This window comes from Papaver somniferum, chromosome 1 (assembly GCF_003573695.1).
Source record: "Papaver somniferum cultivar HN1 chromosome 1, ASM357369v1, whole genome shotgun sequence".
In the NCBI taxonomy this organism is placed as follows: Eukaryota; Viridiplantae; Streptophyta; class Magnoliopsida; order Ranunculales; family Papaveraceae; genus Papaver; species Papaver somniferum.
The window spans coordinates 247,187,737-247,207,586 of NC_039358.1; the positions used below are offsets into that span (position 1 = coordinate 247,187,737).

A 19,850-nucleotide genomic window follows, 5' to 3' on the forward strand; every position below is an offset into this window, starting at 1 on the left:
AGGAAAACCCAGCGGGACAAAACCTTGACGAAGGAAAAAGAGTACAACGCGATAGTCCATTAAACTACCTTTTAGTATGATCCTCCCCCTGATAAGTATTTCAGTTAAATCTTGGCTTGCAAATCTTTGAGATGAGACTTCCCAATTTCGATGAACAAATGTCATGAATGCAAAAGACGGTTTGCTTCTTCATGAATAAATTGCTAGTTGATGAAGTTGTCTTTTGTTCCAGTCTTTTAATAGTAGCGTTCTCGAGTTTTCATGCTTCTTTAAATGCATTGAGGACCCGTGTCTTGAATTGCTAGCTTCTCGGAGATGATTTGCAGAAGTAGTTGATGTAGTTTCTTCAACGAAGTCCCAAGATATGTATATATTACAATATGTGAACAAAAACCGTATTTATGATTGAACTTAATGTGGTTCAGAAGGATATCCAAATTTCTAGGAGATGGTTATGTTGATTTGATCTAAGAGATTGACCTTATTAATGGTGGGAATCAACCAAATAACCAAAAATGATATAACTCCCCCTTGGAGGACCAACGTGTTGAATTAAATTGACTCACTAAAAACCTTTCCATTAAAAACCTAGTGGGAAAAAATATATATGGACAAAGGAAAAAGAGCACAATATCAACACTTTAAAAAAAATATTAATTTAACGTTCACAAGATGTGGTCTAGTAAAATGACCTAGTTAATTGTGGGAATCCACTAAATAACCAAAATTCATAAAACTCCCTCTTGGATGACCACCATGTTGAATTATTTTTCCTCACTAAAACTTTGCCCGTAAAACCCAATGGGAAAAAAATTGGACGAAGTAAAAAAAAAAAAAAGAGAAAAAATATCAACATTTTTGAAAGAAAAATAAACGTCAACGGGATGTTGCCTAGTTAAAACCTTGTCAGGAAAACCACATGGGATAAGACATGAAAACGAAGGGAAAAGAGTACAAATTTTGACGTAAATATGGATGCTTACTCAACTATATGAGTTTTACAAAAGAAAAGCATCAAAATAATAACTCTAGTTTATTTCAAAGACGAGTTTAAGCTAGCATAATTCTAACTGCAGATTTAAGAAAATAAAAATGAAATAGAACTTATGCTGCTAAAGGGTGGATTTTAATGTCTTTATATACTCTTCAAGAGACCTATAAAGTTGATAGCATCAACTAATCCGGATTTTTGGTTTCGTACCAAATTTCTAAAAACACAAAGGATTGTTAAACCAGATACAATCGAGTCAGGTGGCTACCTGGATATAATTTGAATCCTACAAGGATTACAAATTATAATATGTTCCCCGATCACATTTCTTGTGTGATTGTAATAAGAGTCCGTCAAGACTACCACGCCAAATGTATTACATAGGGAGAACAATGTAATATTGAACCAATCCTAGGGGTTGAGAATATAACCCTCAATCGCTCTTAATTTATTTCTCTTAATACGCAATATGACTAACACCAACCTTTAATTTTCAGGCTTGATAATTTTGAAGTGTTAAGTCTTGGATCCAAAATCGCATTAATCGAGAAAGTAATCCAATCTAACTTGGATTGTATGCCAACCAATCACATTTGTCAATATTCCTCTGCAGAGGCCGGGTTCACAACCACCATCATTTTATTATTTAGTATCTACTATAAATGAATATTCGACAATTTATAACTTACTATGATCCCACATAATTCTCAAATATACGCTTAAATTGAAAAATCCAGTCAATTACTGGTACCAGCGCCCGCGAGCGTTATAATCTCCTCTTCTTCAAACGAGGAGATATTAATTTTTAGAATGGAATCATATTATGATAGACTCTGTCGGAGCACTATCTGTAGTCTCTTGTAGAGCGTTACCTATCGGTTAGATGTGACTGGATATTTCTCTTCAAGAGGCAAAAGCTTATAAAAAAGCTATAAGACATATTTTCGCGCCTTTTTCAATTTGAACATAATGGGGGAGAAACTGATATAATATTCAAGTTAATTAAAACCAACTTTTACTGGTAGTGATTAGTCTCCCCCTGATTATGTCAGAAATATAATCATTTCATAAAACCAAAAAACGATTTCGTAAAGTATTATCCAATTAATTCAAGGACGTATACTTATAATAATTTCTGGATGTCAATAATATCATGTTGGAAAGTAGATACCAACTCCAGGAGCCATAAAAAAAAAATTATCCCCAAATTGTAATCTACTTGTGATACAAATTACACATCAACCATGGATTTTACTGGCACAACCATACAAATAAAATAAATATCCACAAAAATAAAATCGTGACCAATGGGGCCAATGAGATATTGATTTATAAAGAAATTAGGATAATTTCTTTATCAAAAGAAAATTAAGATCAATATAGTCACTACAAGGACTAATAATAATTGGCTAATAAACCGGGTGCGCACCCATTGATCTCCAGTGTACGGCCCTATTCCAACTACAAGTGGAACGGTTTCAAATTTTGGAGATTATTACCACCGGAAAAAATCAAAAGTTGCTAAATATCTCTTAAAAATGCAACAATTCCCCGTTAAATTGGCATTTGCAATTGACTTAACCAATAATAACGATATCTAATGAAGTCGATAGAGAAAACCAATTTCAATTGGCTGATATGATTCTTTTCAAGAAAATAAAGAGATCATAATTGTTAATCTTTGTAGAAGAAACCCTACTTTTTTTTTATGGCGATTTCTTCGAAGGAATAAAATCACTAACCAATATTGGCTAAAAGTTGAATGCCAATTTGTTTTTATTTTTTTATCTCATTAAGGAGAATTGGTTGGGAAAAACCAACATCAATTGCTTCGTACAATTAATAAAATTGTGTCGACAAATTAAAAATATTGTCGCTTTAACATCGCATAGTTAGCTGACGGATGGTTTCTTGCGCAAAAACAAATAAATAGAAACCATTAATCACATGATCTTCGTCTAATGAACAAAGATACCAATTAAATTGATCGGAGATTTTTTTCAACCATGTACATGATTAATTACCATAAAGGTATTTCAATTGCGACAACACCAATTTTGATGATTATAATTTCTTTTAGAAGGATAGAAACTATAAACCATTTATTGATGGATTTTCTTTTTCTTTCTCCAAAAAAGAAATTAGAGAAGAAAGGAGATTAATTGTATTTGAGAAAGATTGATCACCTTATATAATAATACAGCTTAATATGTAAAATAATTATAAAAAAAAAACTCAAACAAAATATTAATAATCAAAAGGAAAAATACTGTTGAGGTTTGTTAATGCATAGTGCTTGACCGTCGTCAGTGGTACTTTATTTGCTCATATATCCTTGATGAGAACTACAGTGGATCTTTGTAACCACAGAGCGCAAACTCCATCCAAGGGTAGTCTCACGGGACCTTTCGCACATCCTCCATCAAAGATTATACACATGTAAAAACAAACAAAAATTAGGTATTGATTAATAATTACAGAATAAACCATCAATAAAAAAATATTAAAAGATGGTACGGATCTCCCCGTGTTGCCTTTTCTTTTCTTTTTTTCTTTTTTTTCTAAGCATCTCCCCATGTTGTTGTTGTAGGTGAAACATCCCCAAAATCCATCTAAATGTATATTTATCTCTAATTTTTTTTTCAAAGTTACATCAGTTGGTAGAAACTACGTGTTGATGACGTGTTGTGAAAGAAGAAAGAAAATAAATAGAAAGAAAAAAGAAGAAGGATTTCTTATTATGTGTGTGTATGATTACAATATAAATGCTCTCTATTTATAGGGAAAAGAATATGAGCATTTACATGAGCATTTACAATGACATTAAGGCATGCACCCATTTACTACCTATTACTACTAATGGTGGTGGTAGTGGTGGTGGTTATAAAGTAAAGAGGGAAGAGAGAAGGTGAAAGGGTGATGGTGTAAGTGTGGTGTAAATCCACAAATATGTTATTCCATAACATGAATTTCTGCGATAACATCAAATAACTAATAACTCAGCGTAACAACGACATCATAGTTGCATTATCTCTTCTTTATAGATATATTTGAATATGTACTTTACCGTTGATGTTCTGTTTATGCTGATGGCGTATGGTGCACGAGCATTATTGAGCTTCATGTTTATTTTAGCTCCCATTGATTTGAAAAAACATAGAATTATATGCTATAATTTTTTTCATGAAGGCATGCACCCATTTACTACCTATTACTACTAATGGTGGTGGTAGTGGTGGTGGTTATAAAGTAAAGAGGGAAGAGAGGAGGTGAAAGGGTGATGGTGTAAGTGTAAGTGTGGTGTAAATCCACAAATATGTTATTCCATAACATGAATTTCTGCGATAACATCAAATAACTAATAACTCAGCGTAACAACGACATAATAGTTGCATTGTCTCTTCTTTATTGATATATTTGAATATGTACTTTACCGTTGATGTTCTGTTTATGCTAATGGCATATGGTGCACGAGCATTATTAAGCTTCATGTTTATTTTACCTCCCATTGATATGAAAAAACATAGAATTATATGCTATAATTTTTTTCATGAAGTGTTTAGTTCTATATCATTCTTGGTAGTCCAGTAGATTCTGCAACATCATTGATGGATATCTATATAATGGCAGATTCACTTTTCCATTCGAACAACGGATTGAAAACCCAGGTTCATTAATTTTTTTAGACTTCTGATTCTTCTACTCGTACCATACAATAGCCTGATATTTAGGGCATTCATATGTTGGAAAGCCAAAGTTCCATACCGTGTTTCCTGATCATGTATAAAGAAATTGGTTAATAACAAAACCATGACTTCATTTGCCAGTGAAGGTAATCAGGCACAAATCTTGGAATTTGTAATTCATTTAGGTTATCACTCATTGGCTGATTCGGTTCTTCCGGTTGCATCCTACGTTGATGTCGTATAGTTCGCATATTTTTGTTTTGCATTCCAAAAATAAAACGTACATCTGATAACACAAAAAATTGCATAAGTTAAAATTCAAACCATTAAACATTAATTACATGCACTACTCAATTCTAGATTCTAATTATGCACATAATGTATCACCATGTACGATTCCTTACACTCTCATTTCTCAGATTTAAAAGGTTCACTTTCGAACCTGGAAAAAAGTTTTGTGAAGGTGATATTTTGAAATGTAACATCTCTTTTTTTAATCTTATTGCTTGATTCTCATTCTGTCGTACATTTACTGGAAAATTAATATCGTTGTGTCACGATGATGTGAATAGTTGTAGACACAGAAGTCCATCTCGCCACGTGGTCGAACGAGGTTAAACCAAATACGCGAAGTAAATCTTAAAACAGAAGATCTTTTATCAACCCCGAGGAAAATGTCAGTGATAAGTCAAATCAAGTGTTAGAGCTACTTTTACGAATATCAGATCTACGAAGTATAAAATCTACTATGGATATTATATCTGCGAAATAAATACCGATAGTCAACAAGCGAGATAAGTACAATCGAACGAGAAAGTAATTAACGAAGTGATAGCCCCACGAAGTGAACATTGAATTCATACGAAGATGGATTGTTGAGAAAAAAATGGGACAGTTGTACCGACAGGTTACCGAAGTTATCGGTGAAAAGGCTGGGATAACTTTATTGAAAATGGCTTGGGTGAAGTAAAAAGCAGAATCTCGTGAATTGTATGATTATTTGTGAAATAAAATGAGCTGTACTCCACTACTCAGTTCTGCCTATAAATAGAGACCTTGGATGATTGTATAAGGGGTTGGATATTTTGTATTGGGAGAGGTTATGTTAAGGGAAAGTAAGTTAGGGTTCTTGACTGTTTATATTCTTGTATCATCATTATCTTAACTAATTTACAAAGAATTTCTATTTCACGAGCATTCACAAAGGAAGAACTTGATCTTATTCTTATTACCATGTCTTAGATTTAGTATATTTATAATTTGGGTGTGCTACTGGATTTCCAGTAGTTACATTTTGGCATCCAGAAACAGAGAACTTAAGTTGAGAGTTTACTCTCACTTAAGATCTTGAAAAGAGGTTGAAACTGTTCTTGAGTTTTCTTATCCTTCTCTGCGAATAACAAATAAGCAAATTATAGTTAAAAAAGATATCATCCTCAAAAAATGACAAGTACGACAGAGCAACAAGTGACCTTCATGATTGGAAATAATATCTTTGACCAGTGCGGAATGTTCAGATTCAAGGTTCACGTTAATGGCTAAACCTTTCCTAGCAGCCCAACTAAATTCAGGTTCACTTTCTATAACATTTGAGAGCGCATTAAATTTTTTTCCTCAATAAGTGTGTTCTTTTCGTTCAAAGCTAAATCACGTTCAACTTGAACGTTAAGGATGGCTTCTTGGAATTTTTCTAGTGCCTTCGCATCCTTGAGAGCAACCTCATCTTTTTCACTAATGAGTTTTTCTTCTTTGCCTCCAAAATTTGAATTGTTTCTTTATTCTCATGAAGACAACGTTTGAAGTTATTGAGTGTAGTCAATAGAGGTCTATGATCCATTCTAAGAGCAGTGTACTTCAGTCTTAATTCTTCCAAACTAAGATTCTCAATTCCTTTGGTAGGTAAATTGTTTAAAGACGAGTTGAGATGTTCTAAAAGAATTTCCTCGTCGAGGAAAATAGATGCCTCATCAGAAAGGTTATAAATGTCAGCGAACATAGAAAAATAAGAAGTGTGAATCATCATATAAAGCAAAGAAAATGGAAATTATAAAAATTACGTACCAATGAGTTCATCATTTCTTTCTTGGATTTCGCGAATACGTTTAGAGTTGGAAGTATTTTCAGCTTTAAGTTTGGTATTTTCTCCTTTCAGCTTGAGAAGTTTCCTTTGGTAGTCTGAAGAAACCACATAAGATAAGCGAGATACCTGCGAAAATATAAGGAAAGCATTATATAACGAAGAGAAAGGATAAAAGTAATATTAAAGAGAGTGCGAAGATGTAAATATTACCATAGAACCAACTGCATATTAGAAACTTGGGTTTATTACAGAAGCAGCTCCGCGAAGATATGGATCATCCAAAATGGAACCATCGCAGATTTGAGAGACTATTCCAAAGGTGCGTTGTAATTCATCATTATTAATATTAGACATCGAGTCAGAGAAAAGAGTGGAAAAATCTTTCATGGAAGAGGCGATCGATGGATCTTCAAAAGAAAGAATATCATAATCTTTGGATTCAGGACTTGAAGAAGGGTCAACTTCTTTACTCTTCTTGGATGAAGATTTAGACACAGCTTTCTTGGGTTGATTCTTAGCTTTGCCCATAGTTTTAACACCCGAAGTTTCAACCTGCGCGAATAAACAAGATAAAGAACAGAGGCAACAATATTGTTAAAACTAGAGAAAGAATGTTCCTTACTTCGATATTCTGTGAAGATGACACATCGTGCGAAATCTTGGCCCTCTTAGCCATGGTTTTTTACCTAAAAACCTAGAATTAAAGGAGTAGAAAAATAAGAAATAAAGAAAATAAACCTATGCGAAGTTTATATTTATTCTGTGAAGATTTCATACCGTTTTTTTATTCTCATCTGCGGATAGAGACAATTTCCAAGGATGAAAAGCAGCAAATTTCTCAGTCAGTGGAAGGTCACAACCGTCAGCAGCTTTTCCCGACACATAATAACCTTCTAAGATTACAGGGCAGTTAAGCCAACATGTGTCATTAGATCTGCGATCAGTACTATTTGATTTTTCGTTCCAATCTACGTCTCGCATAATCTTCTGATCTTCAGAAATACCATATTTTCTTCTCAAACAAACCTCCCACTTGGTTGATTCGTTCTTCATGATCCCAACATAGTAATGTTTGAAGAAATTATCAAGAGTATAATCAGCAGGGTTGATAGATTTGTCACGGTACAATTCATTTCACACATCATAAGCATAAAAAGTTCCTAATCCTGTTGCGCGACGCGAATATTCCAAAATTATTCTAAAAGCATCACCACTTAGATGAAATATTCCCATTGCAAACCGATCATCAGCCAGAATTTCATAGAACAAGGGAATTTTTGGGTTATATAGTGGCATATGAAGATTATTCAGAAGCTGTCCTGGTGATACTATAATCTTCTGATTAGCCCATTGTTCGGAATTGATTAACTCAAGATTGAGTTTGGACGAATAATTGGAATCAGAAGGAAGGAAAGTGAATAACCTCCGGTATCAAAAAATTCTTTCTGGAGTCTGGTGAATTCTACTTCCATCTTTTTGCCAGCAGGAGCCATTGAAGGAATGGGAATGGTGAGTTTAAAAGTAAAAAATTCTTGATCAAGATCAAATCAGTAAAAGTGTGATCCAATTAGTGAAATTGAGATTAAGTAAGGAAGAAGAGGGGAAAAAGTGAAGAATGATAAAGAGGATGGGGAAGAAACGATAAACTTTAAAAAAAAAGGTGATGAAGAAAGTTGTCGTAATAGGTGAAAAGGAAAGACGAAGTAAAAAGAAGAAAGAAGAAGACGAAGGAAGATATATAAGGAGATTACGAAGAATAAACGGATAGGAAGAAGCGGTTACAAGGACGTGTCAGATAATGAATGGTCAAGAAAACACGAGTAAACCAAGAAAACTCAAATTCCGGAAGTATGTCGGCAAAGCAGAATACGAAAAGTTGAACATGCGCGATACTTTATGATGGGGATTTCTCATATCGGTCACTCTATAAAGAGAACGAAATGAGAAGAGAAAAATTGTAGGAGTGAAAGCATATTCATCATGTATGCGAAGAAATAATCATCTAATATGAGCGAAGATCATCCCGTATAACCAAATTAAGATGACGTATTTGATGGCGTCAACATAGTCACGAGTAAAGTGTGAAGATATGTGCGAAGTTTAAAGTGTGCGAAGATGAAGGAATAAACATGAGCGATTGTATCGCACGAAGATTCCGAAAATAAAGGATTTATTAGCTGTCATCCACTATTCAACACCCTATATAAAGGGAAAGGCTATCATGTAATAGAGAGATCTCTTTAGTGTGTGTTAGACAAGAAATTTAGGAGAGAGAAAGATTATTTGGAGAGTAACTTAGGATTTTCTCGTTAGTTTGTATTCAATTGGAGAATGTTCTTGTAATTTCTATGATGTTTACTTAGATTGTGCAGTAGATTACTATAACGGTGTAGTTGTAGGATTTCCTGCAACTACACCAATTCTGTTCTATCAGACAAACGAGATGGATAATTTGGTTCAGCAACAAATTAATTTCTATAAAAGCTTGGGGTTGATTGTGATAGGAAATTCTCAACAGTTTTGTGTAGAGATAAGTTAATGAAATTTAAGAAACCATATTTGATGAATCGAGAAGAAAAACTTAAACATGATGAGCTAGATAAGTTTGATGAGGAATCTGAAGATGAAGATTGGGTGGCATAAGAAGCTTGAGGTACACTTAGTAACCATAGTATGAGGGTTTCATCAAAGTAAACTATTTATGTTAAGATTATTAGTTCCATATTGTCTGGGCAATATAAGATCCTGCAGTTTACAACTCTTAGGGTCTCTCCACTCATTGAAAATTGGTTTTGAGTTGGATGCCCGTCTTGTAACATGGTATCAGAGCAGGCTATTTGTGCCGAGTCATTTGACCGCACCTTTTCTCCGCGTCACCCGATTTATTATCCACGTCTTAGACCCAACGAGGCTACACGTGAGGGGGACGTGTTGAGACTATTAGTCCCATATTGTCTGGGAAATCTAAGATCATGCGGTTTATAATCCTTAGGGGCTCTCCACTCATTGCCAATTGGTTTTGAGATTTATCGTCCAAGTGTTAGACCCAACGAGGCTAATGAGGGGGCTTGTTGAAATTATTAGTCCCAAATTATTGGGTTATCTAAGATCCTGCGGTTTATAATCTCTTAAGGATTCTCCACTCATTGCCAATTGGTTTAAGTTAGATGTTCATATTCTAACATGGTATCAGAGCCCATATTCTCAATAATTTCTTCTCCAATTGTTTCATAAAATCGTCCCTTGGAACATCATAGGTTTAGGTGATGACTTAAAAAAAACTGCAGTTCGCGATGCTATTCGAAGAAAAAAGATACTATAATTTCGATTCAGGAAACTAAAAATCATAAAATCGTCCCTTGAAACATCATAGGTTTAGGTGATGACTAAAAAATAACTGCAGTTCGCAGTGTTATTCGAAGAAAAAAAGATATTATAGTTTAGGTTCAGGAAACTAAAAAGGAGTCCATTGAGTTATCCGTCATAAGAAGATTGTGGGGGTAATAATGGTTATGTTTCCATTTTTATTCCATCAGAAATTAATTCATGAGGAATTTTTATCATGTGGAACCCATTTATTTATAGGCAAAATAGTCGATGCATTTTGGATAGCATCCACCTGCGGCTAGCCATGACATGAACTCAACAAACAACAATGAAATGTTAGTGGCTAGCACGTAGTCTGATTTATTTTCTTTTCAATACAGCATTTGAATTGTATTTCTGTATAATGTGTCCGGTAATTTTTTATGCATTTACATTATCTGCCAGTTGGATAATTTTTTTTTACTTTTTTTCAATTTGTAAAGCTCCTTTCAGGGAAGTTGCCTAGCACGATTTATTATTTTTTCCAAAAGAAGAATTAATATATAGAGTGCCTTACGCATGGTGTATAGTTTATTCTCAGCTTGTTCGCAATACGGTAAATATAAATCCCAACTGGAAAATTCAAATACGGTAAATCAGTTTACAAGGAATTTGTCCCTGGGGCACTCCCCGAGTTGAAATCAATTAATCAAATTGTTCATACACGGGCTAACTACAGCTCTCTTTTGAGCTCCTAGTCCTTCAACTTCAGCCATCTTTACCACGTGCGGTCCAAGCAGTTTCGATCCTTCCTCCGTCAAGGATTGTACAGTTATGAACTTGAGGAAGGAGTTCAGAGACACCCCACTATACATCCTTGAATATCCAAAAGTTGGGAGAAAAAGATTGGTTCCACTTACATAATCTCCTGTGCTTTCACTGGTCCAAGGGCCTAAAAATATCAAACCTGCAGTAGATGCAGAAAGATGTTGAAGGGAGTTGTTGTATTAGGCAAAAGTTGAGCTGATCTTATATGAAAATTTATATCCAACTACAGTATTTCACAAGCTGCAGTTTAGGCTTTTCATGGTTTTGACTGCTAAGACTAGATTTTTGCATGCAAAAATAGGAGTGGTGAAAAGCTCGAGTACTAACTGATGTAATTACCTGTACTTTCGATAAATTCCTCCCACTTCTCTGCATATTTTACATTCATTATCGGATGCTCTGGGCATAAAATTTGAAAAGGAGATGGCCTGGAGGTTTATCATAACCGAGATTTTACTCCTAAAATAACATACACGTTGAAGAATGCAAGTCTCCAGTTTGTTCTACTCAAGGGTATGTAAGCAATTAGGATCTAAAACGAGCTGATAATAAATTCTAACCTCAACCATATCACGAGCAAACACAGTGAAAGTGTGAAACTCTCGGCAACTGCTTTTGCAAAATATACCCTAGGAAGACTCTGACACTGCAAGCTGATTTCCTTCTCGATGGCTTCCACATATATACCATCTCCAGCAATTAAAAGCACAACCTGACTGTCAGGAACATGCTCTGCCTGAAGCAACCAAAAGCAGTTTAAGGCTTACGCAAATGACTAGAAGATAAAGCGCAACACTCAGTGGCCTATTAGAGATGGAATACTTTGATAAACAGATTTTTTTTGCACAGGACAAAGATAACGTAGAATTTTCAATATTTTGCATAAAGTTAACAGTACCAACCAAATGAAAATCCAAAGGTATCAGGTCAGCTATAAACACCTGAGAGAGTAAATCAGCTGCAATATGAACTGGGATGGCATGTTTATCAGCAGTAACCCAAACTTCAAGGCTATCACTTCACCGTTCTGCATCGAGGAAAATAAGAATGTGAGAGGTACAACTAAGCTTCAAGGGATAACAATAAGAATTGGATACAGACAAAGCACATTTAAAAATGAAGACAAAAAAGTTTGGCATTAAAGGAAAAAGTAGAACTAGAAACGGTTACGGAAGTTCACAGTGCTTAAATAGAAGGGATGACAAGAATACCTGGAGAATCATTTTTGCAGCTTTGACATACTGATTTCCAAGTCCGAAAATTTCTCCACCTACAAAATAAATAAGAAAGTGACTGTACAGATTGGTCTCTGATAGAGCAACGCCGCATCAAACTACTAATGAAAGTGCTGGAGAAAATTAGCACCTTAGGACAAGATGAAGTTCCCCACGCCATGGCTGAAATGGCCTGCATATATAGATAAGATCGATATTAGTTTTTCTGTCCGAAACTGAATGTCTATGCAAAATAGAAGGATGTAGTGCTTGATAAAGGTTACGGAACCAAACAATACCTGAGCTCCCCCGGCTTTTAGAATATGAGTCACACCAGCTTTCTTGGCACAAATTAATAAAAGCGCCTCCTAGAGAGAGAAATAAATAGGTAGAGATTTTTTTTGAGCTTATATAATGTAACTAGTGACATAATTCACAAGAGTATATTGGTAGGTAAATAACCTTGCAGATGCTGCCATCTTTTTCAGGGGAGTAGCCAGAACAACTATTTTGCATCCTGCAATCTGTGGCTGTGCAGGCTGGGGCAGAATAAACAAAATGTCCACCCATCTAGTAACTGAAAAATGAAGGTCACCATAGAGCATATAATAAGAAAAAATTACCACTGCAAGCATGAGTGCTGTTGAAGGTAAAACAACAGTTCCCGCAATAACATAAAAAGCCACAGAAGTAATGCACCTTCATACTTGCTTGAATCAGAAGCCCAAAAACTAGTGATATGTGCTACATTCAAGAAAAAATCCAAAAACATGTCCATTTAACTATTGATTTTTCTACTAATCCATTATAAGACTGCAATTTTATACATTTTAGAATAAATTGTGGTTATGCAAAGTAAATTCATAGGAAAATGAAATAAACACAGAACCTTACCGTACCAAAACTAAAGAGAAATCAATACGAGGGCGAACCATAAGGCTATCAACCTCAGTGTTTGACAACTCTGACACCCTATAAGACTTCATTGCAGACCTTATAGCATTATTTTTCGGTTCTGCCACAACAAGAACAACCTAGTTATCTTATTGATGTCCAAAGGCCTATAAAAATTCCCATTTCCCAATATCAACAAACAAAGTGAGACATGTAACAAATACCCACATGGCAAAAAACAAGTTTTCCACCAGTGGAATGAATTAACAAACAGTTGAACGCACATTTGAAATTTACACATTGTTCTTTCTCCATCACTTACTATCTGGAAATCTCAATATCTACACTCTTTAATCTAATATTACCACTGAATTAAGCTAACTTGTTTGTCAAAAACAAATTAACAATAACACTAGAATGTCACTCTAAACTGACTACATCAGGAAACACACTAATTTCGTAGCTAAAAATCAAAATTTTATAAAGAGATTACTAATTATTTAAGTTGGGAGGCTCATAATAATTTCCATTTCCCAACATCACCAAACAAAATGAAACATGCAACAAATTCCACATGAAAAAACAAGTTTTCCACCACTGGGACAAATTAACAAACATTTTGAACGCACTATTAACATTTGAAAATTGTTCTCCCTCTACCTCTCACTCACTATCTCTACATTCTTTGCCCCTAACATGAACACCGGAATTAAGCTAAGCTGTCTGTCAGAAACAAATTGAACACTGAAGTGCCATTCTAAACTGACTAAACCAACAAAAACACACTAAAAATCGAATCTATATGATAATGGGTTTAAATGACGAAAAAGAGATTGCCACTTACTTGCAGAGAAACGGAGAAGATGAAGTTTTAGATGAGGACCCAGAGAATTGGGGATTCCAAATCAAGAAATTGGTCCTCGCTCTCTCTTCTTCTCGCTTTTTTTTCTTTTTTATTTTCTTTTTTCATTGTACTCCCAAGCAATTGGACATACAAGTAGATTATTGGTCACGAGGGAAATTTAGGTCCGAAAACATTTATAGAGTCAAAATGGGAGATTAAAGTCTTAGTATCAGGTGGCTAATTTAACTCTGAGTCGCGTAAATCCTTGAGCCTTGTTAGCTTACGCATGTGCTTGCAGTTATATGTTTAGGTACTCTTGAACTGGTGGACTGTTAAATTAGGCTGGGGGTAATTTTTTAAGTACTCAAATAAAATAAATGTTTTTCCCAACACAACCGACATCACGAGCTTTATAAGAGTAAGTCTTATAATGAAACAGGAAAAGATATGGAATGTCAAGTTTAATGGAAAAAAATTATTCTGAATAGATGAAAAACATTATTCTGAATAGCGTTAAAAAAATGCTACTTAGTTTTTTTTTTCTGAAACCTATTATAGGGGCTCAAATAAAAGAGGTTTGAGGGATTCTAAGGATTCAAATATCCTACCATGAAGATAAGGGAACCTAATTTATAAGAAAAATACTAAAATAACCTTAACCTATTAAATATTGAAACCTAAAACTAATTTGTTTTCATTCCTCTCCTTTTAAATCTTCCATTTTCTTTTTCTCCATCGCCTATTTTTTCGATTAATCATCAATACAATTCATTATTGGTTAACACCACTTGATCCAACCGCAATGACTTTAATAAGGTAAAAATCAAAAAACCCATCTTATTTCATTAGTTTTTATGCATGGATAGGTCGGAATTGATCGAATTAGGTTTTTGTAAAAACAGTTTCAGAACTGTCTACGGTGGGGTTTCCCAACCGAACGCGCTGTCTACGGTGGGGAAACCAAACCGTAGACAGTGCATATGGTCATCTACGGTGTGGAGTTACAAACTCCAAACCGTATATTCTAGGTTCAAATATACTACGGTTTGGAAAAATTATACTTCCATACTGTAACTTGTGCGTACGGTTCGGAAGTATGAATTTTCCCAACCGTATGTTAGCTTATAGTTCGAATTTGAGGGTTTCCAAAAGCAAAAATAAATAATGGGTTTTCTTAATTTTTTCTTTTTGTGATCGTCTTCTTCAACGCGACGAAGAATAAGAATAGAGAAAGAAGAATAATAGGATATTTTTATGATCCTCATTTCATCGTGATTTATTAATGAAAAGAGAAGGAGAAGATAATAAATTTAATTTTTTTGTATATAATCATCATCTTCATCATGATTTATGAATGAAAAGAGAAAGATAAAATAATAAATTTAAATTTATAATTCATGGAAGGTGATTTAGCCACTACAAAAAATAGTTGGATATGGGATTTTGTTGATTACTATTTCATAACCCGATTTTGTCATCTTCTGAGCCCTCAAAACCCAATATTTAGAGCCTCTATAATAGTTTTTTTTTTTTTTTTGTCTTTTAGCATAAGTCGGGCACAAAAAAGTCACTATTAATTTAAACCATGCAAATATATCCTAGTCAAATACCGTTGACCAAGTCAAACACTATTCTTTTTAGCGTTTTATGATTCCACCATAAGACTTGAGCTTTCATGAACGATTCGAAATGTTGATGTTGCATGAAAAATGGAAGATGGAATTATTCCAACAGAAAACTTGCTCTAAGAGGAGTTATACTGCGGAATGACAGATTCACGAAAGAACATAATAGCTTAGGAATTGATCAGAAAAATATACGATGAAAAGATCGGACAAATGATTCACGATAGAATGACTTTGGAGGAAAAGATCGGACAAATGATCGACGTAAATCCAACGGTTGCATCTAGTTGATGATCAAAAATTAAACAACATAAACATTTAGCAATACAAACAATTAAACGTCCACACTAGCTAGTAATGGAAACCTGCTTGGTTATAAAAGGCACAGCGATACAAAAAGATTACAAACATGTAATTAAAGATCAACAATTTATTTTATTATTACGAAGATATGATCGAGAAGTCTACATGATTGGTGCCATGCAGACCCTAACTGATGACAGAGCCGGCAAAGTTGATGTTTATATACTTACCTGCAACATGCGCAGTAATATCCGGTAAAAATATAACCTCCATCAAACTGGCACTCAGTGTGACTGACTAAAAAATTGCTGATATCTTTAACCATGATTTCAATATGTCGGGTTGAGTTGATATCTTTTCAATTTATAGGCATTCCGCATTCAAACTGATTAATGTGCCATTTATATTTAAATGCATTTATTTGTGGTTCAGTCAATCTCCCAGTTGGCCATGACATGAACTCGATAATGAAATGATATTTCCTTTATATGCTCCTTTCAGAATTTTCTTTCAAATTTATTTGTGGTTCAGTCATCCTTGATCGTCCATTTCAGCAGCCATTGTTTACTTCTGGTTAAAACCAATAATTCACAAAAATCTTCTTCTCATCCATCCCCCACTGGCTACTTGCATGGTTTGTGGGTTGCAAAATTTCTATTTCTTCTCCCAAGATAATGTGTTATATATGCAAATGCGCACACACAAAAACAAGCAACAAGCTGCTTGAATGTATAAAGAAACCAACAACAACTAGCTAAGCAACATCTTAAGTCATTATTGAACTATCTATTCTAGAAAAAAAAATGAATAAAATCAAAACACACAACAACTAGCGCAAAATCTTCCCTACAAAACGCTAAATGTCTAGATTTGACTAGCTATAATATCTACATTGAGTTCTTAATTAATATCCACATCTATAGCAAGGAAATGTGACGTGGGCAGATGTGATGAAGGTGAATTGACATGTAATGAAGTAATTGTGAAAGACAGTCCTCTTTCTTTAGGTGACTTACAATTTCTTTAGGTGAATTAATATCCACATCTATAGCAAGGAAATTTGATTGACATCACTCGGTTGGTATATATGTGAACTGCATTTTGGTGACTTACAATTCCTTGATACTTTTGCAGCCACAAGTTTTGCAATCAGTAACAATTGCAGATCAAGGTTATTTCCTAATATCTCATGAAAGTGTCAATCTACTACTACATAATTAATAATTAAAAAACCAAGTTAAAAAAAGGCAACAGAAATACCCCAATCACAAGATAAAGACAGCATCTAGCCTTGGTACGTAGCTCCATCGAAAATAAATCTAGCCCATGTAGCCAGTCCTCTTAAATCGTTCCCCTCATACCCCTCTTGACTACACTTGTATTACCCTTTCGAACTCCCAGTCGCCTGGTACACAATGGGGAGATATTGGAAACCTTGTGGACTCCTTGGTGTTTCGATTGTAATAAAAAATGCTATCTGAAGATCGAAGGAAAATTAGATTTGTCCCTGTAAGAGCTTGAAATTCAAGGTTATCTCTTGTCCCATTCCAGGGGTGAGGCACATCGATAACCTCTTGAGTCCACTCAATGCTACCATCTGCATCTTCATGAAATGTCCATAGAGAAATTTCATGTTCCTCTACGCATCGTACTTGTAACATAGCTATGCGTCCATCCACTTCTGTTAGTTCAAAATGTAGAAGCCACTCATTTGGATCAATGACGAAATCAGGAATTGGAATAACTTGGAACTTTTCGGTTACAATATCAAATCTCATCATTATTATTTCTTCTTTACCATTTCCCATTCTCACAGAGAACTGCCAGTATAAACAACCATCTACGTATAAAGGTCTTTCAAAACCTTCATCAAACGGTAAAGCCATTGGTGGAACTGTATCGATTCTTCTCCATGTATTTCTGCCAACATCATAGACTTCAACAACTTGATTTGAACAAGGTTTATTACTTGATATCCAGATGACCTTATGTTCGCCACTCTGTGGATTAAATCCAAAGCCAATGCAACTATATTTCGTCTTTCTAGTTTCGATCCAAGGCGATCTTTCTCCAGTAATAGGGTTATATACGAAGAATGCGTTATACCTGTTGGTCTGAAAACATAGCAAACCGCTCACAGTTTGTCTTGGTAATAAACTTTCTAAGTCCCTACGCATATAACAACCACGATCTAATACTAATCTGTTCATACTTACTAATCCTCTATCTGGTGAACCAATTTTAAATTCAAGAATTCCTCCACCATTTTCTGACTCTCTCTTGGACACAGGTTCTATAATTTCCATAGACAGTAACAGTCTATGATTACTGGTATCAATTCCTTGACGATGCAGTAAATCTTTCAAGTACGCCCATCGCATATCTAGGTACATCCGCTGTTCCACTTCGTTTTTTTTCTTCCACAACTCATGGCTCGAAAGCGCCCAATTATTCCACCTCCTGTCTAACTCGTCTTGCCTCCCTTCACGCCACTCGTCCATCTTACTTTTCGTAGCTTTGCTTCCATCTTTCAGTAACTTTTCTAAATCACAAGCGTTGATCGCTTCATCGTTATTAAGATATCCGCTTCTATCGTTTACATTAATGAGGTTGATGCAACAAGGATGAACCCTTGGTCGTCGTCCTTCCATTAATCGAATTTTAGGAGAAAACTTCTTCATGATTGCTGCCGCCATTCTTTTCTCTCTGTCGAGCACCCTAAACCCTAAAAAAAAAAAAACAGTGTGACTATAATGTGCGCGAGCCTTGCCCAAACTTTAGCATGTTATGCTGTATCATGGATGTTTAAGAGGCAAACCGTACGCAATGGAAGTTCAGTGAGTGACGCCACATCTTGCCAGATACCCGAGGGGAATTTGTTATGGGCTCTGTACTATTATCCTAGTTTTTAATAACTGGGCCTGTAGAATAAAAAGAGGCCCGTGTACATTGCTTGCACCAAGATCTAACCCGAATACGTTATGATAAAATAAACTAGTTACCATATTTACGGTACAGTATACAGTAAAATAATTAATCCCACATTAGATACAGTTTTTTGGTTAATTAGACCTTGAACTTGAATTCCCGGGTAAAAAGACAAACAAAATGTGATTCAAATAGTCAGGAATTCAAAATTCATGGTCCAACTATCCTTTCTTGGGTAATCCTCCAATAAGTTGTTATTGGAGGATTGTTTCCATCGATTATGAGGTTATTGAAAGACTTAAGCGAGTTCTTTAATTCAAGAGTTGCTGACTTGTTGTGGCTGGAAAATTAAGAACGAAAGATAGGGTCGATTGGTTGTTTGCCGAGAGAGTATGAGGAGAGCTAGAGGCCATGAAACAAATGGTTTTTGGCCGGGTTGTACCTGGGTGTATAATCCATGATATTTCTGAAAAAAATAGTTTCGGCCTAAATGCACCCGAGTGCATAATGTATTTTTTTTCTGAAATCTTTGTTGTTCATCTTATTTATTTTTCTTTACACTTGTTTTTGGTTGATGATTTAATGGTGAATGTGATGGTAATAATTACGGATTTGGATTTATGCTCGTGACCATGAACCAGTGATTTTGGTTGTGTACAATATATTGTAAGTGATTGCCAGGATAAACCTAGATTTTTCCACGAAATACATAAGATGCACCCAAGTGCATAATGCATATTTCTTATAAGAAATAAGTTTTGACTTGGTTGCACCCAAGTGCATAGTACATATTTTTTTTTTGTTTCTTGTAAGAAAAACGTTTTGGTTAGGTTGCACCTGGGTGCATAATGCATATTAATATAGAAACTATATTTTGTCCAGGTTGCACCTGGGTACATAAGCTTAAAAGGATAAACACCTCCGAGTTTTTCATCAAAACTCTAAATTTGATATTTTTGTTTGTACTCATCACGTAGGCTTCTTTAAAATCTTTTCAACGAGATAAAATTTGTAAAATTTCAAGACACAGATTTTTAGATATGTTATATTCTAGTTTGCTTTTCAATTATATCCCTGAAAAAATAGAATATATAAGGAGTTATAGTAATTGGAATAAAAAGGAGGGAAAGTGTTGTCCTTTCATCGTTTAA

At 34.8% G+C, this 19,850-nt stretch overlaps 1 pseudogene; it reads right to left on the reverse strand.

The window, feature by feature from the left end:
* Window positions 1-10,658: 10,658 nt before the first annotated feature.
* Window positions 10,659-13,091, reverse strand: LOC113276193 (annotated as a pseudogene).
* Between the last annotated feature and the right edge of the window lie 6,759 nt (window positions 13,092-19,850).